Source organism: Macaca nemestrina, chromosome 2 (assembly GCF_043159975.1).
Source record: "Macaca nemestrina isolate mMacNem1 chromosome 2, mMacNem.hap1, whole genome shotgun sequence".
In the NCBI taxonomy this organism is placed as follows: Eukaryota; Metazoa; Chordata; class Mammalia; order Primates; family Cercopithecidae; genus Macaca; species Macaca nemestrina.
Window position 1 is genome coordinate 38,521,917 of NC_092126.1, and position 15,378 is coordinate 38,537,294.

Here is a 15,378-nt window from a genome sequence, read left to right on the forward strand (position 1 = left end):
TCCTTACTCATGGTATTCAATTTCCCAATTGATTGACTTATTTATTGTTATTTACATGCTTATATATTTACAAATTTATCTTTTTATCAAGATTTTTACGAAGCTACTCAATTGGAGGTTCCTAATTCTGGAGAAATTTCCATTTTACAAATATATTCTTGAAGAGGGCATGATTATGGACCTGTCACCTTTGAGTACTGTGGCAGTTAGAAGAAGGGCAATTTTGGGAGGCCCTTCCAGGCTGTGTCCTTCCAGCTATTAATGAGGTTCTGTTTCAGAGCAGACTATATTACACGGTGTTATTAATAAACCTGGCGAGTGGTTATAAGGGTGTGTGTATTGGAATAATCCACTAAGCTGTACATTGGTTTTATATGGTTGTCTATATTTGTATTTTATTTAACAATAACAGTTAACAGTAAGTTAAAAATAAATATCACTTCTTTCAAAATTCACACAACTTCTTGGGCTGAGTGAAATGTGGCGCAGGTGCAGGACTCTGGGAAGACAGGAGTGCCAGGGAGTGTCTGGTCAGCAGCGCGCTGCCCTCAAGGGGCCTCCTTGAAGGCCCCTTAAAGAGGGCAACACAACTGATGACGATAACAATAACAACGATGACAATATTGACAATGATAATAACAGTAATAAATCCGAGCAAGAGACTCGAATCTGTCAAATAGCAGCGACCACCACGAATCGCGTCGGAGACTGCCCTGGCCGAGGCCACAGCGGCTCTCGCGGCGCCCCTGGAGGCCCCCTTCTTGCCTTGGCCAGAGGGGCGGGGCGGAGGTTGGGGGCGGGGCCGGACCGTGGGCGGGGCCAGGCGCGCGGGCGGGGCTCCGGGCAGGCCGCAGAGGGTGGGGCAGAGGAGGAGGAGGAGGGGGAGGTGGGGGCCTGCGGGTGTCTGGGCGGGGCGCGCTCGGGCCTCCTCTTTTCACGCGGCGCATTCGTAGCCCGAGAGTCCGCGCCGCGGGGAGGCTTGGAGGCAAGTGCTGCCCGCGAGCCGAGGCAGCCGCCGGAGGAGGAGCTGCGGGCAACGAGGTAGGCGCGGGGACACCGGCTGCGCGGCCTGGAGCCTTCAGCCCCCTCGTCCCGGCCAGAGGGGGTGGCGAGGCTGGGGGGCGGCGCGCGGCGGCCGTGGCGGGCGGGGCCGGGACCTGGGGGCGGGGACCGGCCTGGCCAGAGGGGCCACACGGAGCTGACTGGGCTGTGGAAGTCAATTCCAGGCGGTGCGGTGCCTCCGCGCAGCCGGCTGGTCCCGGGACACGGCAGCCCGGGAGGTGTGGAAACTGCCTGCCCCGGGGGCGCCCGCGGAGGAGGGTAGGCGGGGGCGGCCTGGGCCCTCCCACTTTTCAGGGCTCCTGGGCCAGTTCGCCCGCACAGCCCTCGGGAACTTGTTAACAGGAAAGCCTGGCAGAGAAACAAATGCCAGCGTTTTGGAAGAACTGAGAGTCACGTCGTTAGGCGCTGAGGCTTTCTTTTCCTTCCCCGCCCCATGCCCTACCTCGGCCCGACTTGGCCAAAGAAGGATGTGTCACCAGCTCTGGGCCGCGGGCGGGATTCCCGGCCCGCCAGCAGCCGGGGTACCTGAAACAAAGGTAAACGGAGGCCGGGCGGTCCCTGGCCCTGCACCGCGGCCGCGCTGGAGCGCCTCAGTGGGTCTTTCACGCCGCGACCCCGCCGCCGCCGCGGAGGGGCGTTCTCCTAGGGGACCTCTCGATGGAAACCAGCTGGCCAGGCTTGGAGTTGATGTTGCATCCGAACTCTGTTGTGCTCACATTATTCCCAGTCCTCCCACTCTGGTAAAGCTTAAGGAAATTTTATCCAGTCTTGGTGGTCAGCAAATGTAGGGGAAGACAAATTATTGTTTGTGAATTATAAGGTATTTTCTAATTAGGAAATGACCTGAAAACATTAAATTCTTAACACGTAAGCAAAAAAAGAGTAATTCCTTCCAACATCTGAGGAAGTGTTACTCCTCAAATCTTCATTTATGTACAAAACATCCCCCACACCTTTGGTGCCAGGCATTTTTCTTTGTTCTTCCTTAGTCTCAGGCCTTAGTTTCTTGTAAACAGAGAACCCAGCGCCTAGACCCTAAGAATTGCCATACTAGGTCAGAGCATGGGCGTCCAGTTCAGTAGGCAGCCGGCTTGTGTTGTAGTAAAACAGTTTTGTTTTGTTTTTTTCTTGGTGATTTTGTTAAAAATTATCTCAGTTTCTTTCAGTAGTATCCATGAAAGCCTTTTTAAAAATTTCTAAGCCACTGCTAATTTACACACACAATTTATTTACTTTTATTGCATCCAAATGGCCCTTGTATCACCTCTGGCAGAAGAACTTAATGGCGTGAGATACTTGTGGAAAAAAAACTTAGATCTTTTATACAATCTAGGAGCTTAGAAATCTAGGAGATTTCTAGGAGAACGGGGAAACATATCAAAAAGGTTTTTTAAAAACAAAGCTTTGGGAAAGTGTTACTGGGGCCAATCTGGCTGTTGAGTTCAAAAATATCTTTATCCACTGACAACCTGAACATTGAGCAGTTAAAGATTTATTTGTACTCATAAGTATTTGCATATCTTAAAATGTAGCTTAACGTTCTGGAGAGTGAAGGGCCTGAGTTTATCTTGGGCTGAATTAATTTGGCTTTAATGTTCAACTGAAACCGGCTACTCTGAGAGAATGGAGGTTTTGTTTCAGCGAGAAAGGAGAAAAGGAGGTGAATAATTTTGGAGTATGGGGTGCTTGAGGGGGGCACCTGTTCAAATCATAACTTTGCTTTTAAACTCTTCAGAGACTCCTCATTGCGTCTGACAAACATAGTACCCACTGATCTGGCCCTTGTTACCTTTCAACACACAACTGAAGCTTTACCTCTGCCCTGAAGCTTTGCTTGATACCCCCCATCCCCCCAAAATCACCATTTTTAAAAATCACCACCCTCAGAAGTGCATTTGACAGCTGTTTTGAGTGTTATCGTCCTCTGAGTCACAGATTCTCATTTGTAGTTCTGTTGACATTTTAGGCCAGGTAATTTCTAGTTGTGGAGGGCTATCATGTGCAGCATAGGATGTTTAGCAGCATTTCTAACCTCTGCTGAGGAATGGATACCAGTAGCACTCTACACACACAGTTGTGAAAATCAAAAATGCTCCGGACATCGCAAATGTCCCCCAGGAGGACCAAAATCACCCTTAGTTGAGAACTCCTGTTGTGAGCAGACTGCTGCCTTAGCACTAGTGACGCAGCATTGTCCTCTTTTGCTTAGGTGTTTACTATACTAAGCTTGAGGGCGGGAACAGTTACTCATTTATTTAACAGATTTCTGAAGGCCTGTTTTGCCAACTGGACACTAGGTTAGGTATGGAAATAAATTAGTAAAAGCAACTCTGCATGCCTGGACCTTATAGTCTAAAGAGGGTGACAGATGTATAAATATACATTTATCTCATTACAATTGTGTTAATTTCTGGGAGAAGTACAGGCAGGTCTGAGTGCATAAAACAGATGTCGTGATGTAGTTTGGAAACTGGGGAGAGTTTTCATGGGGAAGTGACCTTTGAGGTGGACGGTGAAGGATAAACAGGAGTTACTAGGTGAAGCTCACAGGAACAATATTCCAGGCAGAAGGAACAGATGTGAATACCTTGAGGAAGAAAGGAACAGGGCCGCTTTTCGGAACCTAGAAGCCAGAAACACGGAGAGTGATGACACAAAATGAAGCTAGGAAAATAGGTAAAGGCTGTCCACTAGCAGTGGTTCTCAGTCCAGCCTTCTCATCAGAACCACCAGAACTTAAACAAGACGGATGCCTGGGCCCTCCTCCATGCCTATTAAATCAGAGCATTTTTGGTGGGTTCTGCTCCCTCCCCCAGCCACCATTTTCCCTGTCTTCCAAAGGAATAACCACTGTTACTAGTTTTGTATATCATTATAGACATTTGTTGTGGGCATTCAAGGAAATGCATATCTTTCCTCTTAGTGTTTTACACAAATGGTAGCATACTGTACACTCTGTTTTCTTAATGTCTTGGGAATCTTTCCACTTCAGTATATACTTTCCTTATTTTTTTTGAATGACTGTACAGTATTTCACTGTATGGATATACCACAGATTATTTAACCATTCCCCCACTGACAGACATTTAGATTGTTTCCAGTAATTTACCATGAACAGTACTGTGAATATGCCATTTCATATGTGTATAAATATAGGCTAATTCCTAGAAATGGAATTGTTGGGTCAAATACACAAACACATATATTTACAAAAGTATATATTTATGTAATGTGTGTATATGTGTGTACATTTGTAATTATTGGTGATTATAAAAGATCATTCTGGTCATATTAGAATGGTTTGGAAGGAAACAAGATTGAGTGTGGGAGATAGCTGTCCCTAATTAAGGTTACTGTGGGTAACATAGGAGAGAAAATGTGGTGACTGAGAGAAAAGAATGGTCGTATTGGAGATGAAGAGAAGTACATGTATTCATGAGATATATTTAGGAGGCGTAATTGATAGCATTTGGTGGTTGATATGGTACAGGGTTGAGAGGGAGAAATGAGATCCTAAGATGACTCCCAGGGTTCTAGCTTGTCCAACCAGTGAATGGTGGTGGTGTTACCTGAAATAAAGAACATTTAAGGATAAATAGTTTTGAGATGAGTTTAAATCACAGTTTACATTGGGACTGCTGAGATTTTTCAAGTGAGAGGTCACGTAAGCATTTGGCAATTCTAATTCAGAGCCATGAGCAAAGGGCTAAACTGGAGGCACAAATTTTTAGGTGTAAATTGAAGGCTGTGGACGAAATTATCTGGGGCAGTGGTTGCAAAGCAGTAGTCCACAGCTGAATCTGACTCACAGATGTTTTGCCCATACAGTGGTTTTGTTATTGTTTAATTTTGAATTAGTTGCCAATATTTTAAAATCTGAAGATTTCTCATGAAGAAAATCCAGATTTGGGGTTTCTCTTTAAAAATGAGAAAATGTAGCACTACTGAGTTGGTTTTCCAATATGGCAGCAATAATTGGAGCTAAGTCACAGATGATCGCAGCTCTTCTGTTTCACTACGGAGCCCACCACTCCCTGAAACTATGCCTGGCCCACTTTGCTCATTTGTTTGTCTGACTGTAGGCTTTTGAGCATGTGATCCCTGGTCTGGGAAGAGAACATAGAACAGTGTTCTCATCTTGGTTGCACATTGGAATCACTGAATGATTAAAACTAATGCTGTGGTCCACCTAAGAAATTTCTTTTTCTGTTTACTTGATCTGATTTGCAGCCTTGGACGAATCTGAGGTGATTCCACTTAGCAGTGGAAGTTGAGAACCACTGACAGGTTAAGAAAAGAGGGCTCAGGCCCAGCATTTTGAAGTTTAGTAGAGAAGGGTAGCCCAGGAAGAGGATGAGAAGTGGCCACAGAGGTACAGTGGAATGACACCTTGCTCAGAATTAAAGTGTGCAAACTTAACTGAATGCACTTTACTATGTTTTTGATTAAATGGGAGAGAGACAAGTTTTCTTTACTTGTGTACAAGTGTGCAATATTTAACGGGCCATTTAAAGGATTTTCAAGAGTAAGCAATATTTGGTTTTTGTCTTAGCTGTTTCCTTCACAATCTAATTCTAGTTTAAGATACATCATAAAAGGTAGGAGAAGACTGCTTCAAATAGAGAGGTGTCATCAAGTAAAGATGTGGACCAAAAATGATCTGTTGAATTTAGCAAGATGGAGCCTTTGACCTCAGCTTTAGATTGGAAGAGGCAGAAACCAAAATGAAGTAAGTAAAAAGTAAGGAAATGGGAGTGTCAAGTGTTGGAAATTTCTTTGAGAAGCTTGCCCAAAAAGAGGAAGTAGTGAGGGAGGATGATGTGTCTTACATGCCTACATGGTAGGTGTTAGTCTGTTGGTTACTCAAACATTTATCCTAACTTTTTAGGGATGTAGGTCAATGGTGTCTGATTACCCATCTCCCACATTCTTAGAGGGTCTTGTTTTGGAGACTACTTTTTACTAAGAAATTTTGCCAGGACTCTTGAGGCTTCTGAAGGGGCTGACTCAGATGTTGGTGATTAGGCCACAAGTTTCTTTCTCAACTGGGAAGTGGTAGAGCTCCTAAAGGCCAGCAGTGATCTGGGCTTCAGTGACCCTGACATCATCCTCCCATTGAACTGATGAACAAAGACTATATTGTTGGTATGCTGAAAATGGAATACTTGGCTATGTTAGGGAATGTGTATCTAACTGTGAGATTCCCAGGAATAGTTTTTGCAGCTGTATTTTTTCCAGTTAACTTGATATTGTAGCTTGATTTTCCAGTTGCATGCGTGTAAAAACTCTCATACTTTGAAGTATTTATCATTGATGGTACCTGAGGGATATGGATGTAAATTAGAGATGTAGGCCCTCATTGAGCTAGAAAGAAGAAAGCACTGAGCAGACTGATTTCCAAAAAGTTATGTGAAGGCTTCTACCTTGAAGACTTGGGGTTAGAGTGACTATTTAGGATGGATTGTAATGCAAAGGGTCACAACCAGTTTGTCTTTTGTCCATTTCTGCCATATTGGCAACCTTAACCTGGCAGAGAGGCTTTTAAGGTCAATTTTGTGCTTCATATTTCTAAGAGTTGTAGCCTGCCAACAGAACAGAAAATATAAGGGGTGGAAACGCCAAGAATTACCGGTGAAGAATGGTTTTGATTAATTGAAGGCATAAACCCCATTGCTAATCTCTTTTGAAAACAGGAATATCATCTTGTGAGGGAGCAGATTTCATAGCTGTCACTGGTTTATCAGTTAGGTGGATGATGGTTAACTTCTGTGTAAAGGATGACTGTGACATGGAGGCAGAACTTGGTCCAAGATGGTTTGTAATGGGAGTCCATTATAAGAAAATTTTATTTAAAAACTTGCATATGCTTGGACAGCTGTGGAAATTCCATCATCACAAATATGGTTAGGTACTATGCCTGGATGGCAGTATATAGAGGCAAAGTCCATTACCAAGGTGGTCCAGAGCTCCTTTGGTTTGTGGAGGAAACAGGATGGCTGAGTGGGGAGAGGACTTGGAGTTAGTTCCTTAGTACAGTGCCTGGATTTGTCAAGCGTGAACTGTGTGGGTTTTTTTTAATTGAGGTAAAATTAACCATTTTAAAGTGTACAAATCAGTTACTTTAATACATACATTCACAATGTTGCGCAGCCATCACCACTATCTAATTCTGGAACATTCTCATCACCCCAAAAGGAAACCCTGTACCCATTAAGCAGTCACTCGCCATTCCCCTTTACCGCTACCATTTGGCACCCACCAGTTTGCGTTCTGTCTGTATGGATTTGCCTGTTCTGAAGATTTCATGTAAATGGAATCATACAATATGTAACTTTTTGTGCCTGGCTTCTTTCATTCAGCACAATGTATATGAGGTTCACTCAGGTTGTAGCATGTATCAGTACTTCATTCCTTTCTTTGGCTGAATAATATTCCATTGTATGGATATACTATGTTTTGTTTATCAGGTGACATTTAGGTTGTTTACACCTTTTGGCTCTTATAAATAGTACTGCTAAGAGCATTCTTTTACAAGTTTTTGTTTAAATACCTGTTTTCAATTCTTTTGTGCATCTATCTAGGAATAGAATTGCTGGATTATGTAGTAATTTAAAAAGTTTTTGAGGAACTCCCAGACTGTTTTCCACAGATGCTGCACACTTTTACATTTCTTCCAGCAATTTTTGAGAATTCTAGTTTCTCCACATCCTCACCAACACTTGTTGTTTTCTGGTTATAGCCATCCTAGTGGGTGTGAAGTGGTGCCTCATTGTGGTTTTTATTTGTATTTCCCTAACGACTAGTGATGTTGAGCATCTTTTCATGTATTGGCCATTTGTGTATCTTTGGAGAAATGTCTGTTCAAGTCTTTTATCCATTTTTTAATTGGATTGTCTTTTGTTGTTGAGTTTAAGAGTTCTTTACATATTCTGGATACAAATCAGGTTTATGATTTGCAAATATTTCCTCTCTTACTGTGTGCTGTTTTTTCACTTTCTTGTTAGTGTTCTTTGCACAGAAATTTTTAATTCTTGTGAAGTTGAATTTGTTTTTTCTTTGATTGTGTATGCTTTTGGCATTATATCTGAGAATCTATCACCAAATCCAAGGTCCTGCCAGTTTACCCCTGTGTTTTCTTCTGGGAATATATAGTTTTAGTTCTTAACATTTAGCTATTTGATGGATTTTGAGTTAATTATTGTATGTGAGGTAAGGATTCAACTTCATTCTTTTGCATGTGAATATCCAGTTATCCCAGCATAATTTGTTGAAAGAGCTGTGTGATTTTATGCAAGTCTGAGACTCTTATTTGTAAAATGAAAGTGATAAAAACACTTGCCTCACAAAGTTGTTGTAAGATAAGAGGAGAGGATATATGTGTTACCGCTTTGAAAAGTATATATCATTAAACAAATACTCATGATTATTATTGGCATGCCACATAGAGCTTTCATTTGGTCAAGGCCCCATAGATTGACGTCCTTCAGAGACCACCAGACGTCTTCCCTCTTAGTGCATAGTGAATCACGACGTGACTAGAGGACTGATATCCATGTTGTATCCCTAGGTCCAAAGTCACAGGGCCCCAGATGCAAGAGGTAGTTGGAGAGATTGCAGCTGTCCAGAATTGAAAGTATATTTTCTTGTAGGGCATGTGTTTGTTGAATTCTGTTGCTATTCCTCTGAAATTGAGGAATGTCTATTCTAGGTGTTTAAAGGCCCTAAAGAGTTTTCAGGCATAGTTGGAAATTAAAAGGCAGTTTCTTCTTATTGGACCAAGAATCCTCATGTTTCGCTCTATCAGCTTTTAAACTTCTAGAACTAAGACTGTTTCAATGGCTAGTGATCTCACTTAGTTCAGTCAACAAATATTTATTAATTTATCACTATGTGCCAGGCATTGTTGTAGATACCGGAGATACAGTGCCTTTTAATACAAGACCAAACTCTCTTGACTTTGCATTCCTCTCTTAATGTTTTCTACAATTATCTAACTCACTGACCCCAGTTCCTTTTCCACCAGTCTCTCAAGTCCACATTAATCAGGCCCCTTCCCCCACTGAAGCACTCTTGTCAAGATCACCACTGCCCTTCACGTTGCTAGCTCTAGTGAATCAGTTCTCAGTCTTCCTCTTACTTGACCTTTCAGCAGCATTTTACACAGTTGATTATTCCTCTTTCTTTGAAACGCTTCCTTCACTTAGCTTTGCTGCATTCTCTGCATTTCCCTCTCACCTTTTTGGAGGTTTAGTCTTTTTGCTAGTTCCTTATGATCTTCCTGACCCCTGAAAGTTGGAGCAATGCAAGGCTCATTAATACTCCATTCTTCCTTATTGATTCTTACTTCCTTGGCATTTCAGTCAGTCTCATGAGTTTAAATACCATCTATATACAATGACAACTACATCCTGACTACCAAATGTATATCTCCAAGTTAGGAAATAACTGCAGTAACGTCTTTTCCTTGCTCGTGTCCTTCTCTGACTGCCTATTCCCAACACAGCAGCCAGAGGAATCTTGTTTAAGTAAGTTATCCACTCCGAGGCTTTACGCTTTCCTACAAGGCCCTTATGTAATCTGAATTCCTCTTTGTCTTTCTGACCTCATCTCTTACTACTCTTCCCTGTGCTTGCTTTGTCCCAGTCAAAAAGGGGACTTTTTTCTTCTTCGAACAAGCCAAGTATGTTCCTTCCACAGGACCTTTGTTTCCCCTAATAAAGCCTCCTCCCTCATTCTCTATCTCCCTTCCCTATCAAACTCAGCTTCTCAGCACTTTGGGGTAAAAGGGAAGAGTATTCCTCTCACCCCAACCCCCTAGACTGAGCGCTAAGGCTATCCCCTTCCTCTTGTTTGTTTATTCGTCTTACACTTTCATTTGAACAGAGTTCCTCCAGTTGAAAAAGGAGCTTGAAAACTGCTTCTCTGTGAGATTAGAAATAAAAAGCAGAGATAAGTGGTTGTGAATGGAGATGTCATTGAGGGCTTAGGAATCCTAGCAAGGGCCACTTATCCCTTCCATTTTGTAGATCATAGGCGTATTTCCTATTTTACAGCCTTGGGTATTGGGCCCTAGAATACTGCTGTTGTGAGTACTGATGTGCTTCTACCAATGCCGAGTCTTCCATCAAGCACTGTGGCCCAGTTGTTAGCATTTTGTCTTCTCTTCTTGGCAATCTTGGTATTCTTCTAGTAGAAGGTAGAGACCCCTTTCCCATAGTGGGCCCTCCTCGATGAGAGAAAGCTCACTGGATGCTGGCAGCAGTATTGAGATCCAAGTATTAAAGGCAATCGAGGGTTCTTTGTAATGAAGAGAGTGTGTTGATACTACTGAGAAATGCCCCAGGCCTTAAAAGGGCAAACAGGCCACAGCTAGTGACAGTCTATCTAGATAGCAAGTTCAGACACTTCATCAGGGGCAGTGTTTCTCAGCCTGTCTGCAAATCTACAGGCCTTTATGTGGGCCCTCTGGTGGGTTCATGTTATTAAAATCTGGAATGGTGTCTGTTCTGATTTGTTGTTTTAGAAGAAAAGGTATTATTTCTAAGAATTTTTAGCCAAACAAGTTTTATATAAATAATACAGTCTCTTTGCTTTCCTTTTCCTAGATGAGCTGATTTCCTAGGTGATAAACAAGTAGATAAATTAATATAATTTCAGATAGTAGTATTAGTGCTATGAAGAAAATAAAGTGGAGGGCTTTTCCCCTAATGATAAACCCTTGGGTTGTTTCCAGTTTTTCCTTGTTTTAAACATGACTGCAATGAACATCCTGGTACTTGTGCAAATGTGTGAATGTTTATATTGCATAGATTCTGAAAAGTGGAATTGCTGAGTCATATAATCATATAGCTAAAATTTTATTAAAAAACTGCCAAATTGGTCCCCAAGATATCTGTGCTAATATTACATATATAAGATATATGATATGTAATCTAATTAAAAGCACTAATAATATTGAATACATTCTCTTTGTAAGAGTCATTAACATACTGTTAGGCTAAAAATCTTCATACCCTCACCAATTTGTGAATTTTTGCCTCTCTTAAAAGTTGTACAAAGTAGTATTTCCTTGTTTCAATTTTTGTCTCCCTGGGGCTGGATGTCTTCTTTAAAGTTTTTGATTATTTGTATTTATTTTTCTGTCTGTTGGGTTGCATAGCAGAGACTGCTGGTTACATCCTATGATCCATTCTTTCTTCATCTTTGGTAATAGGAACCCCAGCTTTTAGCCAGGCCCCAATGGGAGTGCCCAACTAGAACACTTGACCTCCTTGGAGCTAAGTATAACCATGTAAGTTTTAGCTAGTGATATATAAGCAGCAAGAGTTAGGTATGAAGTCTCCTTAATATGAGAAAGCTCTCCTTTCTTCATCCCTTTATGAGTCTTATGTGTTGGAACACAGATGTAATGACTGGAGCACTAATGGCCGTCCTAGACCATCAGGACCATCATGGTAGGTCAGTGAGCCAAAAAGGCTTGAGCATTTGGCAGAGTTGCTGCACTAAAAGGGAAGACTTTCTTCTGCATGGGAGGGAAATTTAACTTGTATTTTGTTTAAGCACTCTTATATTGCATTTTTCTAGAATATACAACATAACAGGTGCTTGCCTTTTCTTGTTTATTTATGTTGTAGATAAATAAACTTAGATAAATAAACTCTAGATAAACTTACATAAATAAACTCTACATACTCATTCTTTATTATAAAGATGGCATATTTCCTCCAGCCTGTTGGAGTCGTCTCCCTTTGTGGTATCTTTTGTTAAATAATAGTTTTTAATTTTGATGGCAAATTTCGCTATCTTTGCCTTATATGGCATTTGATTTTACTTACTTTTTTAATACTTCTTTTCTGCCCCAAAGATACATATAGAATCTTACTTTTTAATACTATTTTTAAAATTTAGATACTTAAGTTCATCTGGAATTTATTTTTGTGAATAGTGTGAGGGAAGAATCTTGTTCAGTTGGCCATTCATTTGGAATAATAATTTTAATAGGTGGCATGTCAAATTATCAGTTTCTAAATTCTCATATGTGCGTAGTTGGTTTTAGGACGCTGGTCCCATTGATCGTTGTTTCTACACCGTTAATACATTTTAAATTGCAATAGTTTTATAATATTTTTTCTTGGTAAGGCAAGGTCCTCCTCCATTCTATTTAAAAAGTTAAATGTATTTAAAATTAAATATTAAATAGCTATAGCAGAATATTTGTAAAACATATGTATAAGGTGTAAAGCATAGCAATACAGTGAACTCTTGTTACCACTCAGTGTAAGGAAAGAACATTACCATTCCCTTTGTCCTCCCACTCCAAAGTGGTCTTGACTCTTCTGGCACATTTTCTAATTGATGTGAAATTTTCTAATTAGATTATAAATTGCTCTTAGAATCAATTTATATCATTGATATTAATAGTTCTGTGTCAATAAAATATTTAAATATTTTTCCACTTAAAGATAACAATTTGAGTGGTGTGATGCAAACATACAGTCGTTAGAAGGTATTGGTTGAATGTGGTCACGATCTCTAATCATTGTTTATTGTCTGCTTTGGTGGTTTTTAACCATTACACTGTTTTTAATTGTTCTTAGTTGCATTTGTGGTTTAATTTGTACTCAAAATGGACTGTTGGTTAAAGATGGAGCATGTGTGCAACACATGTCAAAATATAAGTTAAAGGGCATAAAAAATATAATTCTGCTAAATTATTTTAAGATGCTCTTTATTAAATACATAAGTTGCATTCATCTGATCAGAATTCTTTTTTTTTTGAGAGAAAGTCTCACTGTCTTGTCCAGGCTGGAGTACAGTGGTGCAATCTCAGCTCACTGCAACCTTCACCTCCCGGGCTCAAGCGATTCTCCAGCCTTGGCCTCCCGAGTAGCTGGGACTATAAGTGTGAGCCACCAATGCCCGGCTAATTTTTGTATTTTTGTAGAGACAGGGTTTCGCCATGTTGCCCAGGCTGGTCTTGAACTCCTAAGCTAAAAGCTATCCACCTGCCTCATCCTCCCAAAGTGCTGGGATTACAGGTGTGAGCCACCACACCTGGCTGATTAGCATTCTTATAAAACATCAAAATATATCTAATATTTTTAAAACTGTATGATTAAAGGAAGCCAGGCGAAGGGTGTTTCTGTACTATCTTTGCAACTTTTCTGGAAACTTAGTTATTTCACAATAAAAAGTTTTAAAAAATCATTATAAAGATAGAAACATCAGCCAGGCATGCCTTATATTTATTTATTTTTTTTTTTTTTTAATTTTATTTTTTTTTGCATTTGCAATCTTCTGTCTTTGTTCTTTATTCATTGCAATAATAAAAACAAACAAACAAAAACCAACCCCAAATCCAATGACTATTGGCGGGGGAATTATAAGAATAGATGGGAGTGAAGACCCAAGCTGACTTTACCTCCAACTCGAAGATTTTTATCCACTAATCTAATTTCTCTTTCTGTCTCTTTTTGTTAAAAGTTTCAAAGTAGATGTAGGTTCTCTTGCCAACTTGATCTTCATGGTCTTTCCTTTTCAAGATTACATAAAAAGTATAACTTAGATCCGACATATCAACCTGGAATGGATGCAGATATCACTACTGATTACAACTAGTATTTAACGAGGCTTACTATGGACAAAACACTGATCTAGGTATTTCATATGTATTATGTTTTGTAATCCTCACAACTTTATGAAGGAAGTCTACGATTATTTCCATTGTCCAGATGGAAATAAGCTGGAGCACAGAAAGATTAAGAAACTTGCCTGAGTGACAGAGCCCATTTAACAATATACTGCAGCAGTCTCTCGACCAGCAATTCCACTTGAATGTCTTTCTGAAGGAGCATCACAAAGTTTACCACTCAAAACAGAATCCTTAATTTCCTTCCTCAAAACATGCACTTCTCTCCGTGAATAGCACCATTCTTTTTTTTTTTTTTTTTTTTAATATTGGAACTTTTCTTTTTTTTTTTTTTTTTTAATTTATTTATTATTATTATACTTTTAAGTTGTAGGGTACATGTGCATAACGTGCAGGTTTGTTACACATGTATACTTGTGCCATGTTGGTGTGCTGCACCCATCAACTCATCATTTACATCAGGTATAACTCCCAATGCAATCCCTCCCCCCTCCCCCCTCCCCATGATAGGCCCCGGTGTGTGATGTTCCCCTTCCTGAGTCCAAGTGATCTTATTGTTCAGTTCCCACCTATGAGTGAGAACATGCAGTGTTTGGTTTTCTGTTCTTGTGATAGTTTGCTAAGAATGATGGTTTCCAGCTGCATCCATGTCCCTACAAAGGACGCAAACTCATCCTTTTTGATGGCTGCATAGTATTCCATGGTGTATATGTGCCACATTTTCTTAATCCAATCTGTCACTGATGGACATTTGGGTTGATTCCAAGTCTTTGCTATTGTGAATAGTGCTGCAATAAACATACGTGTGCATGTGTCTTTATAGCAGCATCATTTATAATCCTTTGGGTATATACCCAGTAATGGGATGGCTGGGTCATATGGTACATCTAGTTCTAGATCCTTGAGGAATCGCCATACTGTTTTCCATAATGGTTGAACTAGTTTACAATCCCACCAACAGTGTAAAAGTGTTCCTATTTCTCCACATCCTCTCCAGCACCTGTTGTTTCCTGACTTTTTAATGATCACCATTCTAACTGGTGTGAGATGGTATCTCATTGTGGTTTTGATTTGCATTTCTCTGATGGCCAGTGATGATGAGCATTTTTTCATGTGTCTGTTGGCTGTATGAATGTCTTCTTTTGAGAAATGTCTGTTCATATCCTTTGCCCACTTTTTGATGGGGTTGTTTGTTTTTTTCTTGTAAATTTGTTTGAGTTCTTTGTAGGTTCTGGATATTAGCCCTTTGTCAGATGAGTAGATTGCAAAAATTTTCTCCCATTCTGTAGGTTGCCTGTTCACTCTGATGGTAGTTTCTTTTGCTGTGCAGAAGCTCTTTAATTTAATGAGATCCCATTTGTCAATTTTGGCTTTTGCTGCCGTTGCTTTTGGTGTTTTAGACATGAAGTCTTTGCCCATGCCTATGTCCTGAATGGTACTACCTAGGTTTTCCTCTAGGATTTTTATGGTATTAGGTCTAACATTTAAGTCTCTAATCCATCTTGAATTAATTTTCATATAAGGAGTAAGGAAAGGATCCAGTTTCAGCTTTCTACTTATGGCTAGCCAATTTTGCCAGCACCATTTATTAAATAGGGAATCCTTTCCCCATTTCTTGTTTCTCTCAGGTTTGTCAAAGATCAGATGGCTGTAGATGTGTGGTATTA

General features: G+C 40.5%; 1 protein-coding gene across 2 annotated transcripts in view; it reads left to right on the forward strand.

Annotated features, from left to right (window-relative positions):
* Positions 1-923: 923 nt before the first annotated feature.
* The window catches only part of LOC105469910 (protein phosphatase 2 regulatory subunit B''alpha), a 194,122-nt gene continuing 179,667 nt past the window's right edge, over positions 924-15,378 (forward strand). The window contains exon 1 of one of the 2 annotated variants that reach the window (XM_011721501.3): positions 924-1,041. The gene's annotated coding sequence lies outside the window, so the exon portion shown is untranslated. Of the gene's footprint in view, positions 1,042-1,233; positions 1,599-15,378 lie in introns of those variants that run through there. The other variant, XM_071090952.1, reaches the window with a different exon arrangement.